At 32.9% G+C, this 15,939-nt stretch overlaps 1 pseudogene; it reads right to left on the minus strand.

Moving 5' to 3' along the window:
- Positions 1-14,443, minus strand: part of LOC132302778 (14-3-3-like protein GF14 iota) — a 37,817-nt pseudogene extending 23,374 nt beyond the window's left edge.
- Positions 14,444-15,939: the final 1,496 nt, after the last annotated feature.

Genomic DNA, 15,939 nt, shown 5'->3' on the forward strand with positions numbered 1-15,939 from the left:
ATTTTATTTGTTTCCTCTTCATTCTCTCTTTACCTCTTCTACTTCACTCACCCGAATCCATTATTGTCGACCATCCATATAGCCATGACCCTCCATGCCACCTACCTCCGCGGCTCTAACGCGGAGTCTTCTCCATCCTCCAACACACGTCACCTGCCCAGAGAACACTCTATACACTTGCCTATGTATGATTTGAAAAATGTTAGAATAATGAATATGTTTAATGTTTGTCAATTCTGACTCCTTACTTTTATTTTTCTTCCCAATCCTAAATGACATGATAGGAAAGGAAAAACCCAAGTTAACAAGTAAAGATATCCTAATTGATGAACAATACATTGTTTTACACACACATAACACGGTAACAACTACCACCATCAATTATCAACAAAAAGAACCAAAATCAAATTAATCAAGAGTCAGCAACAGGACAATCAAAATGAAACATAGATCAGAACATGCTTTAAAGCTCAAATATATATATATATATATATATATATATATATATATATATATATATATATATATATTTCCAAGTTGGTACTCACACATATATGCCTTTATTGAGACTCAAACTCTTAACTTCTCTTTGAGAAATAAGGGTTTGGTACTGCTAGGCCACTGCCTGTTGATCTCAAATATTAAGCACACCAATCACAATAAAGAGAAGATGAGGTGTTTGAAGTTGGACCTGACTGAATTTGAAGGCATGTTGTTCGCCGGTGAGCTGCAGATTGCCGCTGACGAAGACAAGCATACCTCCGGCGAGACTGGAAGGCTGGCAATCGACGGTGGTAATGTTGGAGGATGGAGAAGACTCTGGCAAAGGAGCCGCGGAGGTAGGTGGCGTCTATGGTCATGGCTATGTGGATGGTCGACAATAATGGGTTCGGGTGGGTGAAGGAGAAGAGGAAATAGAGAATGAAGAGGAAAAAAGTTAAAATATAAATATGAAGGCATTATTGGTATTTTACATTCATGAATTTTATATTTTTTATAATAAATTAATAACTAAGCGTAAATTAGTAATTATATTACTTAACCAGTCGGAAAGTTGTCTCCAATGGCCTTAAAAGGGGTATTTTGCTTGCTTTTAATAGTTGAGGGAGCAACTTGCTCCCAAAAATAGTTCAGGGGGCATTACGCAACTATTGTATGGTTTAAGGGGGTTTTTTTTGCTCTTTTGCCAAAAAAAAAAAAAAATGCCTAAACCTCCCCAGTTTTGTTAACTTTGCCTGACGCATTAATTGACCTTTAAAATTTAAAGGTCAAAAATCAACTAATTAAAAAAAATATAATGTCAAAACTACCCTTAACTAGTGAAGATGAGATAAGATGTACGAGGCCATAAATGAGTTTGAGACCAACTACGTCATAGATAGACTTGGACCTTGACTTTTTTTGTTTCATTTTCCATTGAGTTGGATGTTTAATTGAGGCATATATTAAACATATTGTGAAATTATATTAACATATTGTTGGCTGTTTAATTGAGGTACATAGTATATGATTGGTAAAGCTAATTATATGCTTCATGCTAACTAATGTTTTAGTGTTTTCCATCAATTCAATTCACAAAATGAAGGAAAAACAAAGAAAAAAAAGAAGAAGAAATAAATAGAGGAAAAAGATATCATCATATTATGAACATTATATAAAATATATTAAGTAATTGTTGATTTATATTGTTGGCTTAATCAGCTAAATTGTGTATCATAACTCAAAATTAATTTCATTGAATTGATTTGAAAATAGGGTTGCGATATCCGCACTCCACTTTTTAACGTTTGCACTTCAATCTTAAATGAAATGATAATTTTAACCCTAACTTTACAAATAAATAATTATTACTTTTTAATGACACAAGTGCCCTTTTAGATTTCCTCTCCTTATCTCCAATCTTTAATTTTTTAGGTCTCTTTTGACATGATTAAAAAAAAATTTGAATAAATTTTTTTTTACAAGACAATATATATATATATATATATATATATATATATATATATATATATATGTTAAATAAATTGCCTTTTTTGACCTGATCAAAAAATTAAAAAGTAACCATTACAAATTATCTCTTTTGACATGAAAAAAACCCCATTTTGACCTAATCAAAAAATTAAAAAGTAACCATTACACATTATCTCTTTTGACATGAAAAAAACCCCAAATATATATATATATAGAAGAAATCATCTCTTTTGTCAAGATCCCAAAAAAAAAAAAAGGTAAGAAAGGAAGAGGATTAAAAAATAAATAAATTATCTCTATTAAATAAATTATCTCTTTTGATAAGACCAAAAAAAAAAATTTTATTTTTATCTAATAAATTATTTCTATTTGACAAGACCCATAAAAAATTACAAAAAATAAAAATAAAAATTACCTTTTTTGACGGGACTAAACAAAAATAACTTTGTTGAATAAACTTCTCTTTGGATTGCACCAAAAAAAGAAAAAGTCACTATTGAATAAATTATCTCTTTTGATTGCCAAAAATAAATTTATTGGTATGAAATAAATTATTTTCTTTGAGAGGACCTCTGGATAAAACAAAAAGAGAGAAAAAAAAATACTAAAAAAAGTAAAGAAGGCAAAAAAAAATGTTTAAATTGTATAAAGGGTAGTTATGACATTATAAATTAAGAGATGATGCATTAATGAATTTAAGGATTTTCTTGTCATTTCCTTTAAAAGAAAAAGATAAATAGAGTGCAATTGGAGAAAAGTGGAGTGCGAATATCGCCTCCCAAATATATTCATAATATCAATTAATTTCATAAAAATTTTATTGGATTGATTTAAAGAAAAAACTGGGAATGAAATCAAATTGGGAACACTAGATATTGTTTTCCGAAATTTTCACGAGATGCTAAATCATGGATGTATTCAATATTCTAAAACATATGATACCTGCACTTCTTTGATTCATGGCTTATGCCTACATTAAAATGATATATCTAAGTTAATTTAGGTTGATATTTGTGTCCAAATTAAAATTACTTAAATTGGGGAGGGATAGTTTTGACATTATATTTTTTTAATTGGCTAACTTTTGACTTTTTTAACGATCAACTAACAGAACAACGGAAGGGGGTGTCAGGACAAAGTTAACCAAACCTGAGGGGATGTTTAGGCTTTTTTGTTTTCACTAGTTTGATCAGGGTATCGAAGCATATATATATATATATATATATAATTTAAATATAAAGTAATAAGTCACTATTGCGCATGCACAGACAATCAAAAGGGGCACCTGCATGTGGTGACGTGTAAGTACCCGAATATTGTATAATTTTTCCCTAATGTTGTGTTCGGTAAGAAGGAAGGAAGAAAGAAAGAACTTTCTTTATTCAGTAAAGATGATACAAGGAAAGAAAGGAGAATAAGAATAATTAGTGATCCTTCCTCCTTTACAAACTTTCATTCATCCAAAAATGGGCAGAAGAAAAGAGGGATGACAAAAGTTTTAAATTAAATACTATCCCAAATTATAATTAAAATAATATTTTATTTCATGTTTAGAAAAGAAAAGTATGTAAAAAGGGTGTTTTAGTAATTTAAGTAATTAATTATCAAATCTTGTAAAAAAATTTCAATTCTTTTGAGATTTGTTTACAGTACTATGTCATTAAAACCCAACTCTACTAGCCATTATTTATCAGCCATAACTAAGGGTCCTAGAATATAAAAAAGGGCTAAAATCTCCCTCATTATTTTCAAAAATGACAAATATCCCCTTCAATTAACCAAAAAACTCCGAAACTAATAAAAACTATTATTTTGCCCCCTTTCCATGACATAACTTTTAAGTTATTGTAAATTGACAAAAATGACCTTCAAAGTATAATATTAATGTAAATTTTAAGTGTGATTTTTTTAAATGACAATTATGTCCTTCATTAGGTCTACCACAAAAATCAAAATTTTCATTAATAGATATATTTTTTTAATTTGAGAAAGAAGAAGATTTGAAGTAGATATAACAGTGCGGCATTGTTGTTCTCCATATTCTTTTTCCAATACCTCTGCTGCCTCGTTAATTTCGCCTCCGACTACGACCATTTCCGGCAAAGTCGATCGTTTCTGTTACAGGGGTTGTGTGTGGCTCATGGTTGATTACTGATTTTGGAGGAATAGGTAATTGATGGTGGTGGTGGTGGTGGTGCCACTGCCGTCGGTGTCTAAATTCTCATTCTACAATTGCATCCACACCAACAAATCACACATCGTCAATTTCTCAGCACCTGAATCCAAACCCTCTCTTTTCTCTATCTGATTTCTCTATTTTTGCTTTAAAATAATGATCAAACACTAGCATATTTTTGTCGATTATTGACCAAGAATTGTAGTTGTTTTGTGTTGTGTGCCATGAGAGTAGAGAAAGTGGATGACGATGAAGAAGAACATAGAAGGATTTGGTGGATGTTCAGTGCTGCAACATACATTTTCTTCTGACTGAGGCACGTGTAAACTAGAGGTGTGTTACAAGGCAGTTTAGTCATTATGTAATTAAAAGGCAGTATGTTCAGAATAGTATGCACGTGACTGTCGCATGCTTTTCTCCTGTCAGTTTTAGACGGCCACTTAACAGAATAGGGTGATGTGATAGTTTTTAGAAAATATTAGGGGGTAATGTGATAGTTTCTTTAGTTGAGGGGGTTAGTCGATAGATTTTGTAAACAATAGGGGGGTTTTATGATTTTAGCCCTATAAAAAAATTAAGAAAACAATAAAAGTGCATGCCCACATAATCAAATAAGGCACCTGCACATGTTGACAACGATGAGGTTTTCTGAGCTCAATACACAAAAATCCAGTTTAAGATCGGCCTAATCCTAAATTCAACAAGTTATTAAAAGCATTTAGTCTGAGTAGTTTAATTTTTCCTCCTCAAAAGAAAGGCTGAGGGTTCGAAAGGGAAGGTACCAAAGTTTCGAACAACAATCGGAGATATTAAACACATGCTGCTCTGGATGGAGACATGATGGCAAACTGGTAATTACCAGAGCAACCTAATAAATGGCAAACTGGTAAAATTTCCTTTTTATTTCTTTTTGGGTAAACCTATTCACCTCGATAAACAAATGGTGTACAAGTTAAATAAATGAGCCCACCTCAAACTATTTTTTTTTTTTTTTTTTTTTTTTTTTTAAAAAAAAAAAAAAAACAACAACAACTGTTTTTAAGTCTCCTCTACATGCATTTATTGATATAAAGTCAACTCAATGATTATCAAAATAAACTCGTACAAGTCTTTAAATCATTAATAAAGAAACCTTAGTTAGAAATATAGAATTAGAATAAACGGGCTGCTTGGTCTGTAACTCTAAGAATAATTTTCAAAATAAATTCAAATGGCCCTATTTTTAATTAACTGTCTTTTATAGTTCTCTGAAAATAGTTTTATGTTCTCCGAATTCATGAGAACTGTTTTCAAAGTTACAAATAGGGTCTGCTTGGTTTGTAACTCTAAAAACTGTTTTCAAGAACATTAAAAAAATGAAAACTGTTATCAGAAACAAGGGCTTACTTGGTTTGTAACTCTGAGAATAATTTTTCTGTTTTTAGAAAACTGAAAATAGACACATGTACAAAAAACCCTACTTGTTTAGTTATATGAAAATTGTTTTATGAAAACTTGGTTATAAAAAGGTCAATCTTTTATAGTTCTCCAAGAACAGACATTTTTATAACTGAGTTTTTGTTCGCGTGGTTTTTGGTCTCACATCGGCCGATGGACTTTGTAGGCGTGCCAGAGTATGTGAATACTAAAAATATGATTGAACACCAACTATTCCTTTTAATTGGTGGCTGATTTTAGGCGAATGTGAGAGAGAGATAATAATAAGAACTCCCAACGAGATTCTTTTTCTGCCTTGTTTGCAAAGACTTTTTACGGTAGTGCTTAAAAGAAATAAAATGCAATAATTAAATAAATTTGAATGAACTGGTTGAATTGAAATGGACTGTAAAGTAAATGGCTGAATTGAAATAGACTTTACAAGAACTGACTGAATGGGAATTGCATGAAAAAATAAAGAATGAAGTGAAATAGACTTGCTGAATTTACATGACAAGAATCTAATCAAAGATTGCCATTGAATTCAATTGAATAAAACAAATGATTGATAATGTAAATAGCATAATTGAAGCATTGCAAAAGAAGAGTAAGTTACTGGAACTTAGATTTTCTGAATGAAATTTGCCATTTGGACAAAAGAAATAAATATTTGATAAGATGATGTAGAGTCAATTGAATGAATTTTGATTCATATATTATGGGTGGTGCTGAACAGTTTGGAAAGAATACAAACTTTCCTATTTATAAAAAAATTTCTCAACTTATTTTCCTAACTTTTTGCTAGAAAATCTCTGTTGCCCTTGATTCCTTCCTTTTTGAAATTAAATTACGCCAACAAATTGTAGCCTAATTTGCTTCTTGCATGACACGTCATCCCTTGTCTTTGACTCCTAATGTATCAAACCCATTATTCTTCTCTTACTTCTCTTGCTGACACATTATTACCTTATTTGAATAAGTCAACTTCACACTCCTTAAATATAGCAACTTCTTTGTCAACTTGGCAGCCATATCTCCATAATTATAGCAGCCCTAGATGCAATCCATTTTATCAAGTGGCCTTCTTTTGGCACCATGTCAAGGCCACTTGTCGCTATTTAATTCATCCACGTCATCGCTGAGATGGCTGCCAGTTTTTGGTGCCAACAGTTTTCATAAAACAGTTTTCAGAAAACTGAATCAAGTAGAGTTTTTTTTGTACAGTTTTCTATTTTCAGTCTCAGAAAACTGTTTCCATAGTTACAAACCAACCAAGCCCAATATTCTATTTCTTTTTCTTTCTTGCTAGTTCATGCTAACCAAACTAACCCTTAGGACACTGAGGACCGAAATATAGTTCATGCTAGTTCCTTAGGGTCCGTTTGGTTAGACCAAAATTTTAGATGGAAAGTGATAGTGAAAGAAAGTAAAGGGAAGAAAAAGAAAATAAAAACGGTAATTAAATAGTTTTTGTATTATTTTTTTAAAGTTTGCATTATATATTAGGACTTGTATTAAATTAGCTCACTTCTTTTGTGAGTGTGGAGAAGAGTCCTAATTTAAAAGTCACAAAGTAGTAACCTAATAACAAAGTTCTAATGTATGAATGAAGGAGAAGACTATAGATAAACAACTAATAAGGGCATAATTGGGACTCAAAATATAATGATACTATCTTCACGAGAAAGTAGAATTTTTGCGTGTTTTATGGAGGAAGTATTTTCAGAAAAATTAACGAGTTGTAAGAATATTACTTTCCTAAAAAATTTCCTTTTTAGACTAACCAAACTGCACAAAAAATTTAAATTTTCTGTGTCTTTTCCTTTCTTGCTAGTTCATGCTAACCAAACTAACCCTTAGGGTCCGTTTGGTTAGACCGAAACTCTTGATGGAAAGTGAAAGTAAAAGAAAGTAAAGGGAAGGAAAAGAAAATCAAGTTTCAATTATGCATTTGGCTAACAAGAAATTTTTTCAACAAAGTTATGAAAAAATATTGTTTTATGAGTTTGAAAAGCATGAAAGTGATTATAATCACCAAAACTTTCCCTTTAATTATAAGATTACAATATAAAGACATTATAAACAAAATTGAATTTTCAAGTTCAAGGATGAAACAATGAACATTAATTCAGGAAAAAAAAAATGAACATTAAAATATTTGTCTTATGATATTTAATAATTAGATATATGTGATTAAAGATGCAAGTTTAATTAATAAAAAATTTTGCTCAAAAAAACCTAGAGGATAAAAAGTTAAAGTTAATATATCTATTGTTAAGTCTAAACGAAATGAAGTACTTAGAACTAGAACTAAAGTAGTTTGGTAAATTTAATATACGATAAAGTTGAGAGAAGTCTATCTATAAAAAAAATCTATGAATGAATTAAATTGTAATTTCAAAATTTGTATACATAGAGAAGAAATCAACTAATACTAACCCTAGTTTTTCACCAAATTCTTTGCTCCTAAATACTTATAATTTATATATATATATATATATATATATATATATATAAGCGTATATATATCACTCTCAATCATTATTAATTATGAAAGGAAAAGAATACAATAAAAAAATAATTTTGTATGCACATATAAAATTATATATAATTAAATTAGTATTACAATATCATATAAGCAATTTACAAAAGAAAGAAATTCACCTATTAGTGAAGTTTGTGGAGAAAGTGAAGAAAGGTGGCATGGGCATAATAGAAAAGTAAGATATGAATCACGCGAAAGGAAAAATTAAGCAGAGAACTTAACTTTCCACGCTAACCCAACTCCTACCAAAAGAACCTTAGGGATGCCTCATTCATCATTCCCCTCTCCCTTCCATCTATTTTTCTCTCTCCAACTAAACAAGCTAAGCTAAGTTTGGCTCGGGCTAATTTGTTAAGTAAACGATCCGAACTCAAATTTATTTATTAAGTAAATGAGCCGAGTTCAAGCTCATTTTTCTAATTCATTTAGTAAATGAGCTTGTTAAGTAAATAAGCCAAGATCAAATTCATTTTTCAAGCTCAATTAGTAAATGAGCCAAAACAAGCTCGTTTACATTAATTACTCCTAAAATATATATACATGCGCTTTTAATTAGGGGTGGCAAATTACGACACGACAACACGAACACAAACACGACACGAGTTAAAAGGGTTTGGATTTGGTATAAACGGGTTTGGGTCATAAAATGGTCGACAAAATTAACCTATTTGCTTAACCGTGTCAGGTTAGGGTTGAAGAGTTGAACCTGTGTAACCCATTTATGACCCATTTAAGTCAAAAAGTTATAATCGTGAATATGACCTATATAATATCTTACTTGTTTAAACTCAATTTTATGAATAATTAAGTCATTTCAACATAAACCTTATCTATGTCGTATGAATTTTTTTTTTCTTTTGAAAATTTGGATTAATTATGACAATTTTTTTCTATTATTTAGTATTTGATTAAATATTAAATATTTTTTTTGATAAAAAAATTATTAAATGAATTATATTTAAATTTACTTATTTAATATAATATTTTTACATTAACAGGAATACAAATTATCACCCCTACTTTTAATCTACACAATTGATAAATCATTCGAAAAACATTTAAATCCATGAATAATCCAATTGCCCCATTAGATTAGTCATAAACATATTAAAGGTTAGACAAGAAAACCCTAACAGCCTCAAAAAGACGAACGTTGTTGCAACACTCCTCCACGGATGACTCTCAAACGATCATCAAATTCCTTCCTTCACAACCCAATTCCTCCAAAATGATCCACAACATCTTGAAGTTCAGCGTCGTCGTCGTCGTCGTCCAATGAGTCGGTGCACCAAGCACCAAGCGATAGTTGTGTGTCGAAGGATTGGTTCAAACTTGCCAATGAAAGTTGTAGAGCCAAGTGGGTGAGGCGGGGCTCTACCCACGATAAATCGAGTCCAATGCGCTTGAACTCCGTGATTCTGTTGAAAGCAATCTGAATATTTTGAGTAGAAAATCGTCGTAAATACCATGTCTTCCCCAAAGAACAAAGAAAACGCCTTGAGTGCGCCTTGAGTCTTTAATAATGCATGCAAACAACTGAGGTCTAGATATCAGTTTCCATTCGGTATCATAAACAAACTTGTTACAAAGTACAAGTACAAAAACGGTTGAACATTTTCTAAAGATTTATAAGTTGATTCTGCTATGCCATGTGCATAGTTCTAAACATGGTGGGGAATCTAATATGATACCCACACACACACACACACACATGCACACACATAACAATAATAGAAACAAAATTGACAGCAAAGGGTGCTTAGTTACATATGATTTAGAAAACCAAGAAACATTAGGCTGAACTTCTGGACCACATAATTTCCAGGTCTAGGTATCAGTTCCCATGATACCGAACTTGTTACAAAGTACAAGTACAAAAACGTTGGAACTTTTCAAAAGCCGGGTTTATTCTCTAAAGATTTATAAGTTGAGTTTGCTATGACATGTGGATGGTTCTAAACATGGTGGGGAATCTAATATGATACCCAAATATACATATACACACACATAACAAAAAAAAAAAAAAAAAAAAAATTTGACAGCATAGGTTGCTTAGTTTGCATATTATTTAGAGAACCAAGAAACATTAGGCTGAACTTCTGGACCACATAGTTTCCTGTACGAGAAGAAGACGTAGGAGAGATGCAAGAAATGGAAACTAGACGTGAGTCCAACCATTTTTAATCCATAAAATCTATGCCAACAAAATTCAACGTGTTTTTTATCACCTCATCCATAACTGGCAGAATGAACCTATTGGTGAACACTACATGCATGTTTCCCTCAAACACTTGTCCTCTTTGCAGAATGGGTCTCCTTGTCATTGTTATGCACCATTTTGCCATTTTAACAAAATCCTTTATAAAAAAGGCAAGACGGTGCAGATAAAGCACAATTTGAGAAATGAAGATTTATTTCCAAGCAATTGTCCAAGTAAATCTTTGAACTTAGGATGCACCTTGAAAAGCCAAACAGCTTTAAGGAGAGAATTAATATCTGGAGTAACCAGTTTTAGAATCTAACTAAAGAAGAATAGGAAATTACAGAAGAAGAAACCATGAGGCTAAGACCTCATACTTCAGAATCCATGAAAAAGGAAAGCAGACATCATTGAGAATTCTAAGAAGCAAAAGGAAATCGTGAAGTTCTGATTGCAATTTCAACAAAGATAAGGATTTCAAAAACAGGCTGCTTGTGAAGAGAACAAATAATTCAGAAGTGGTGGCAGACCAAACAATTGAAAATCCATATAATTACTTGAATTGGGTATTAGATTAGACGGATTGGGTGTGTTGTAGGGAGATCTGTATTTGCAGTACCAGAAGCAGCGTAAGAAGGAAATAGCAAAAAGAGGACAAATCAAGTGAAAGCAAAGTCAATATGCATTAATTCACCATACATTTGTATGTGTACGTCAATATGCATTTTATGTCAATATGCATTAATTCACCATATATTTGTATGTATACGTCAATATGCATTATATGTCAATATGCATTAATTCACCATGCATTTCTATGTATACGTCAATATGCATTAATTCAACCTGCATTTCTATGTATAAGTCAAAGAAGGGAACAGTCTTTTATGTTTCTATTGACGAAGATAGAGACGTTGGAAAGAACATATTGGATGGATCTGAACCAAGCAAATTTTATCACCAACACTCCTAGTCCAACCCTGATTGAATCAACGACCAAACAATAAATTGAATGATAATTACGAGTAAACAAACACTCTTGTACATCTATATACCACGAGAGAGACAGAGAGATTGTTTGTGTTCATACTTCAGAGTCTAATTGTCTCTTCTTTTTCCTTTTTCTTTTTATTATTCTTACTGCAGTGGGTTTTTTTCCCTTCATTGGCAAGAAACTCACAGTCATTTGTACTTCGAAAATATATATCTATATAAAAGATCTGAGTTTACGAATAACTGAAGACACCTATAATTCATTGATCCATTCTTAGCCACTAAACTGTGACTCCCATCTTTAATAATTCATTGATCCATTCTTAGCCACTCAATTGTGGCTCTCATCTTTTGCCCATGCTCGGACTCGAACCCCTCCCCTCCTCTTTGAGGATATGGAGGTTATACCACTAAGCCAAAGGAACTTTGGTAAGTATTATTGGCATTACCAAACTAAATAAAAGAAGTAGCTGAGTGGAAGGGCAAAAGCATAAGTAGAGTCCACTGCCTTCTTACATGTAAACTAGTATAAGAGATGTGTGAAAAACAAAGAAAATTCACTAGGACCCTGCAAGTGAGATCGTGGAACAAATGAACTGCCCACTTGTATAATAGACGCATGAAAAACAACTTTTTTTTCTCTGCTCTGAAAACAACTACTCTCTTGTATGATATCTTTTTAAAATATATTCAATATGAGATCTGGAGATAATTTATTTTAATCAACAAGATAAAAGAGGATAATAATATGAGAAAAGAGTTGTAATTCATCCAAAAAACAAGGAGTAAACTGCTACAGAGCAACTCATATCAAACAAGCACGAAAAATACTGGATTATCGTGGCCAACATAACTCACATATTATAGAAGTATACAGTGGCTTCTCCGGAGCTGGAAGAGGGTTCCTCTTCTACCTTCTGGCAGTAACCCTTAATCAGCTTAACGTTTTTCTCATTTCCCTTTGACTCTTCCTTCTGCTCAATTGAAGACATAATACGCTAAGATGCTCTCCTGGCACCTATAAAGCGGTTAAATATCTTTTGCCCTTCCAGAAATCAGGGGACATTAGGAATGATTCTAGTGACCTCACCAGTCACATCCTTTTGGATTTGCTACAAAAAACACAATACAGACAGGTAGGAGAAGAAAGATATTGAAGAAGAGTTACGACAGAGTCATAAGAAAGATTTATTCTGATCAAGAAATGGTATTCCTCTAGATTTGCTTCCAAACACACCACAATAGTATTATAGCAGTGGCCTAGCTGCCTAGCAGCAGCCATACTCCAAAGTATCCACTAAGGTTTGCAGAATCCCAACCGTGTGAGAACCGATAGCTTTTGCTACAATAGTTCCTTCGTCACAACTGATTACAATTATGTCATTCGAAGTAACAGTAGCAGTAAGAACACAAGAATATGTAAGATAAATAAAAAAGTAGAAAAAGGCATTCGAAAATTTGAACAATGGAGTCCACATCAAATTTTCCATACAATTTCCATGGCGACAACTTAGCTCAATGGTGACTATTTTGTGTTTGCCATACGCTTAAGAAAAGTGAGTGATGAAAAACAAAATGATGAATAAGAACTACTTGTTCTGTTTTCAGTGACTTAGGCCAATGAATGTCCATTGTGCTAAGGGCGTGACACAGATGGGGTAGAGATATCATAACATTTGTAACTGGGAGTGGCATGAAGTGATTTCTAAACCTGAATGCTGAATCTGAATTTTGGATATTCCAGACAAGTATTAGCCTATAAGTCGTTGCGTGCCATATCCGAACTGTCCTATACTCAGAACAATGGGAAATTCTGGATCAACATATACTGCAGTGACATTGTTTGTGTCGCCTTCTAGCATTTGGACACAAGTTGGGTTTCCTAATCCCAAACCTGATTTCATAAGATACAACAGAGAGTTCATTCAAATGACATTACATGTCTACGAAAACTCTACTTTGCTTAAGAAATGAATAACATTATGGCAGACCTTAGTGGCATGGTCATCAGAATCGGTGCTCAGATATGGTTTATCACCATCTGTGAAGAAACCAACACATTTCACCCCTTTCGAATGGCCCTCCAAAGTTAAATATATAAAATACCTCATTCTTAGGTAAATCAGAGGTCCAAAGAGTAAGGTTGTCTCTCAACACTTACATATTCAGGGTGTTGTCCTTGTATGACTCCTCACTCAATGTGTCTAACTTTGCAATTGCCTCATCAAAAGCTTGTAATGGCAGCTCCTGCAAGTTTAGTAAACAAAATAAATCATCAATCTATGTCACAAAAATAGGATGAGAATAATACAAAAGCTTTCAAAAGGAGATGCCAGGAATATAAGAATTACCTTTCAGGAGAATTCATTGTCTTGTAGTAAAAGATGGAGAAGTTGGGGGCTAGGCCAAGACAGATTGGGTGCGTTGAAGGGAGATCTGTATTTGCAGTACCAAAAGCAGCCTAACAAGGAAATAGCAAAAAGAGGATACATCAAGTGAATGCAAAGTCAATATGCACTAATTCACCATACATTTCTATGTATACGTCAATATGCACTATATGTCAATACGCAATAATTCACCATGCATTTCCATGTATAGGTTGTCAAAGAGTCATGCCAATAGATGTGGACGTGCCTCATAGCCTTTCAGTGACTGTTCAGCAGCCTCATTCCTTTCCTGATCAGTCTTAAAATTCAGCAAGATACCGGTAGTAGTCACCTCAACTAAATTCAAATTAGCCAGAGCACAAGAATATATAAACTTTGAGAAGAAAAGGGAAATATATATATATATATATATATATATATATAATAAAAATAAATTAAAAAAGAAGTAGCTGAGTAACATTGCCCTTCCCTTTTTGGGGAAGGGCAAAAGCATAAGTAGAGTCCATTGCCTCCTTACATGTGCACCACTTATATAAAAGATGTACGAAAAACAAAGAAAATTCACTAGGACCCTGCAAGTGAGACCGTGGAACAAATAAACTGCCCACTTGTATAAAAGACGCATGAAAAACAACTTTATATATAGCAAAATGAAAGAAATAGGGATCAAATATGAGACCTTCGTAACGTTCAGCCTGTTCAGCAAGCTTGGCCATGTAAACATGCGTCTCTCTTTCCTTCTCGGTCAACATTGCTGGTGATGAGAGAGAGATCAATGAAAGGCTTAACACAAGAGTTGCAGATTTTTAGAGAGAGGAAAAAGAAGGCAACCAGAGGAATGGGAGGTTTATATAGTGAAGAGATTGTTTAAAGATCGAGCAAGTTGGGGAAGAAAGCCCAGCAACTTAGGAAAACACTAAAACATCATAGAAAAGGAAAAGGGAGGAAACATTGTTTTAATCAAAGTTTTGCTTGCAGTCACATGCATACAATGTTGTTAAAGGCACGCCTAGGCTCGAGGCGCAAGTCTAGCGCCTGTTGTCATCCCAGGTGCATTGATGTTTACTAGGCGTGCGCCTTGGTTGCGCCTCGTCCTATTTGTCAAGCGTGCCTAGGCTCTTCTCACTGTTTTTTTTTTTTTTTTTTTAAATGATTATTCTATTTCTTAAGCTAAAAATGGTACTTTTGGCAACATAATAACCAAATAAGAAAGCCTAAGGGTATGAGAGAATGAACTTTTGTTTAAAAGAATAAACAAAAAAGAAACCCAAGAGTGAGACTGTGAGACCAACGAGGAAGCCCTAGTTGCAGAAACGAACCACGAATACATGTCAATTATATCTTCTTCTTCTCTCTCTTCTCCTCTACTCCTCTCTTCTCATCTTTGTTTACTTCTCTCTCTTCATCTAGTTCTCTTCTCCCTCTGTCCTTGCTTTTTTGGGATCTGATTTTTCTCCCTTTTCTTCTTTAACACTCTCTCTCATCTCATCTACTTCTCTCTCTTCATCTACTTCTTTTGTCTCAGCGTCTTTTTTTTCTTTGGTCTGTTTTTTAATTTCTTTTCTTTTCTTGTTAACAGTTTTTTTTCTTTTCTTTTCTTTTTGTTAATAGATTTATTTCTTTTTGTGCTCTGTTTTGCCTTTCAAAAAAACAAATTTTGTTTTCCCTTTCAAGAAAACAAATTTCTGCTCTGTTTTATGGTTCTTGAATGCTAATATGGTTGATGGATTTACTTTTTTATATTTGATATTAATTTTTAGAATATTGATACGACTTATAGGCTCCAAAGGACCTTTAGCGCCTCGAGCCTTTAATAATGCATGCATACAACTGAGCTCCAAAGGACCTCTAGCGCCTTGGTGCGCCTTGAGTCTTTAATAATGCATGCAAACAACTGAGGTCTAGATATCAGTTTCCATTCGGTATCATAAACAAACTTGTTACAAAGTACAAGTACAAAAACGGTTGAACATTTTCTAAAGATTTATAAGTTGATTCTGCTATGCCATGTGCATAGTTCTAAACATGGTGGGGAATCTAATATGATACCCATATATACACACACACACACACACACACACACACACATGCACACACATAACAATAATAAAAACAAAATTGACAGCAAAGGGTGCTTAGTTACATATGATTTAGAAAACCAAGAAACATTAGGCTGAACTTCTGGACCACATAATTTCCAGGTCTAGGTATCAGTTCCCATGATACCGAACTTGTTACAAAGTACAAG

The sequence above is a fragment of the Cornus florida genome, unplaced genomic scaffold, assembly GCF_030987335.1.
Source record: "Cornus florida cultivar Cherokee Brave unplaced genomic scaffold, ASM3098733v1 CherokeeBrave_3.0.0_Hap2_Chr04, whole genome shotgun sequence".
NCBI lineage: Eukaryota > Viridiplantae > Streptophyta > Magnoliopsida > Cornales > Cornaceae > Cornus > Cornus florida.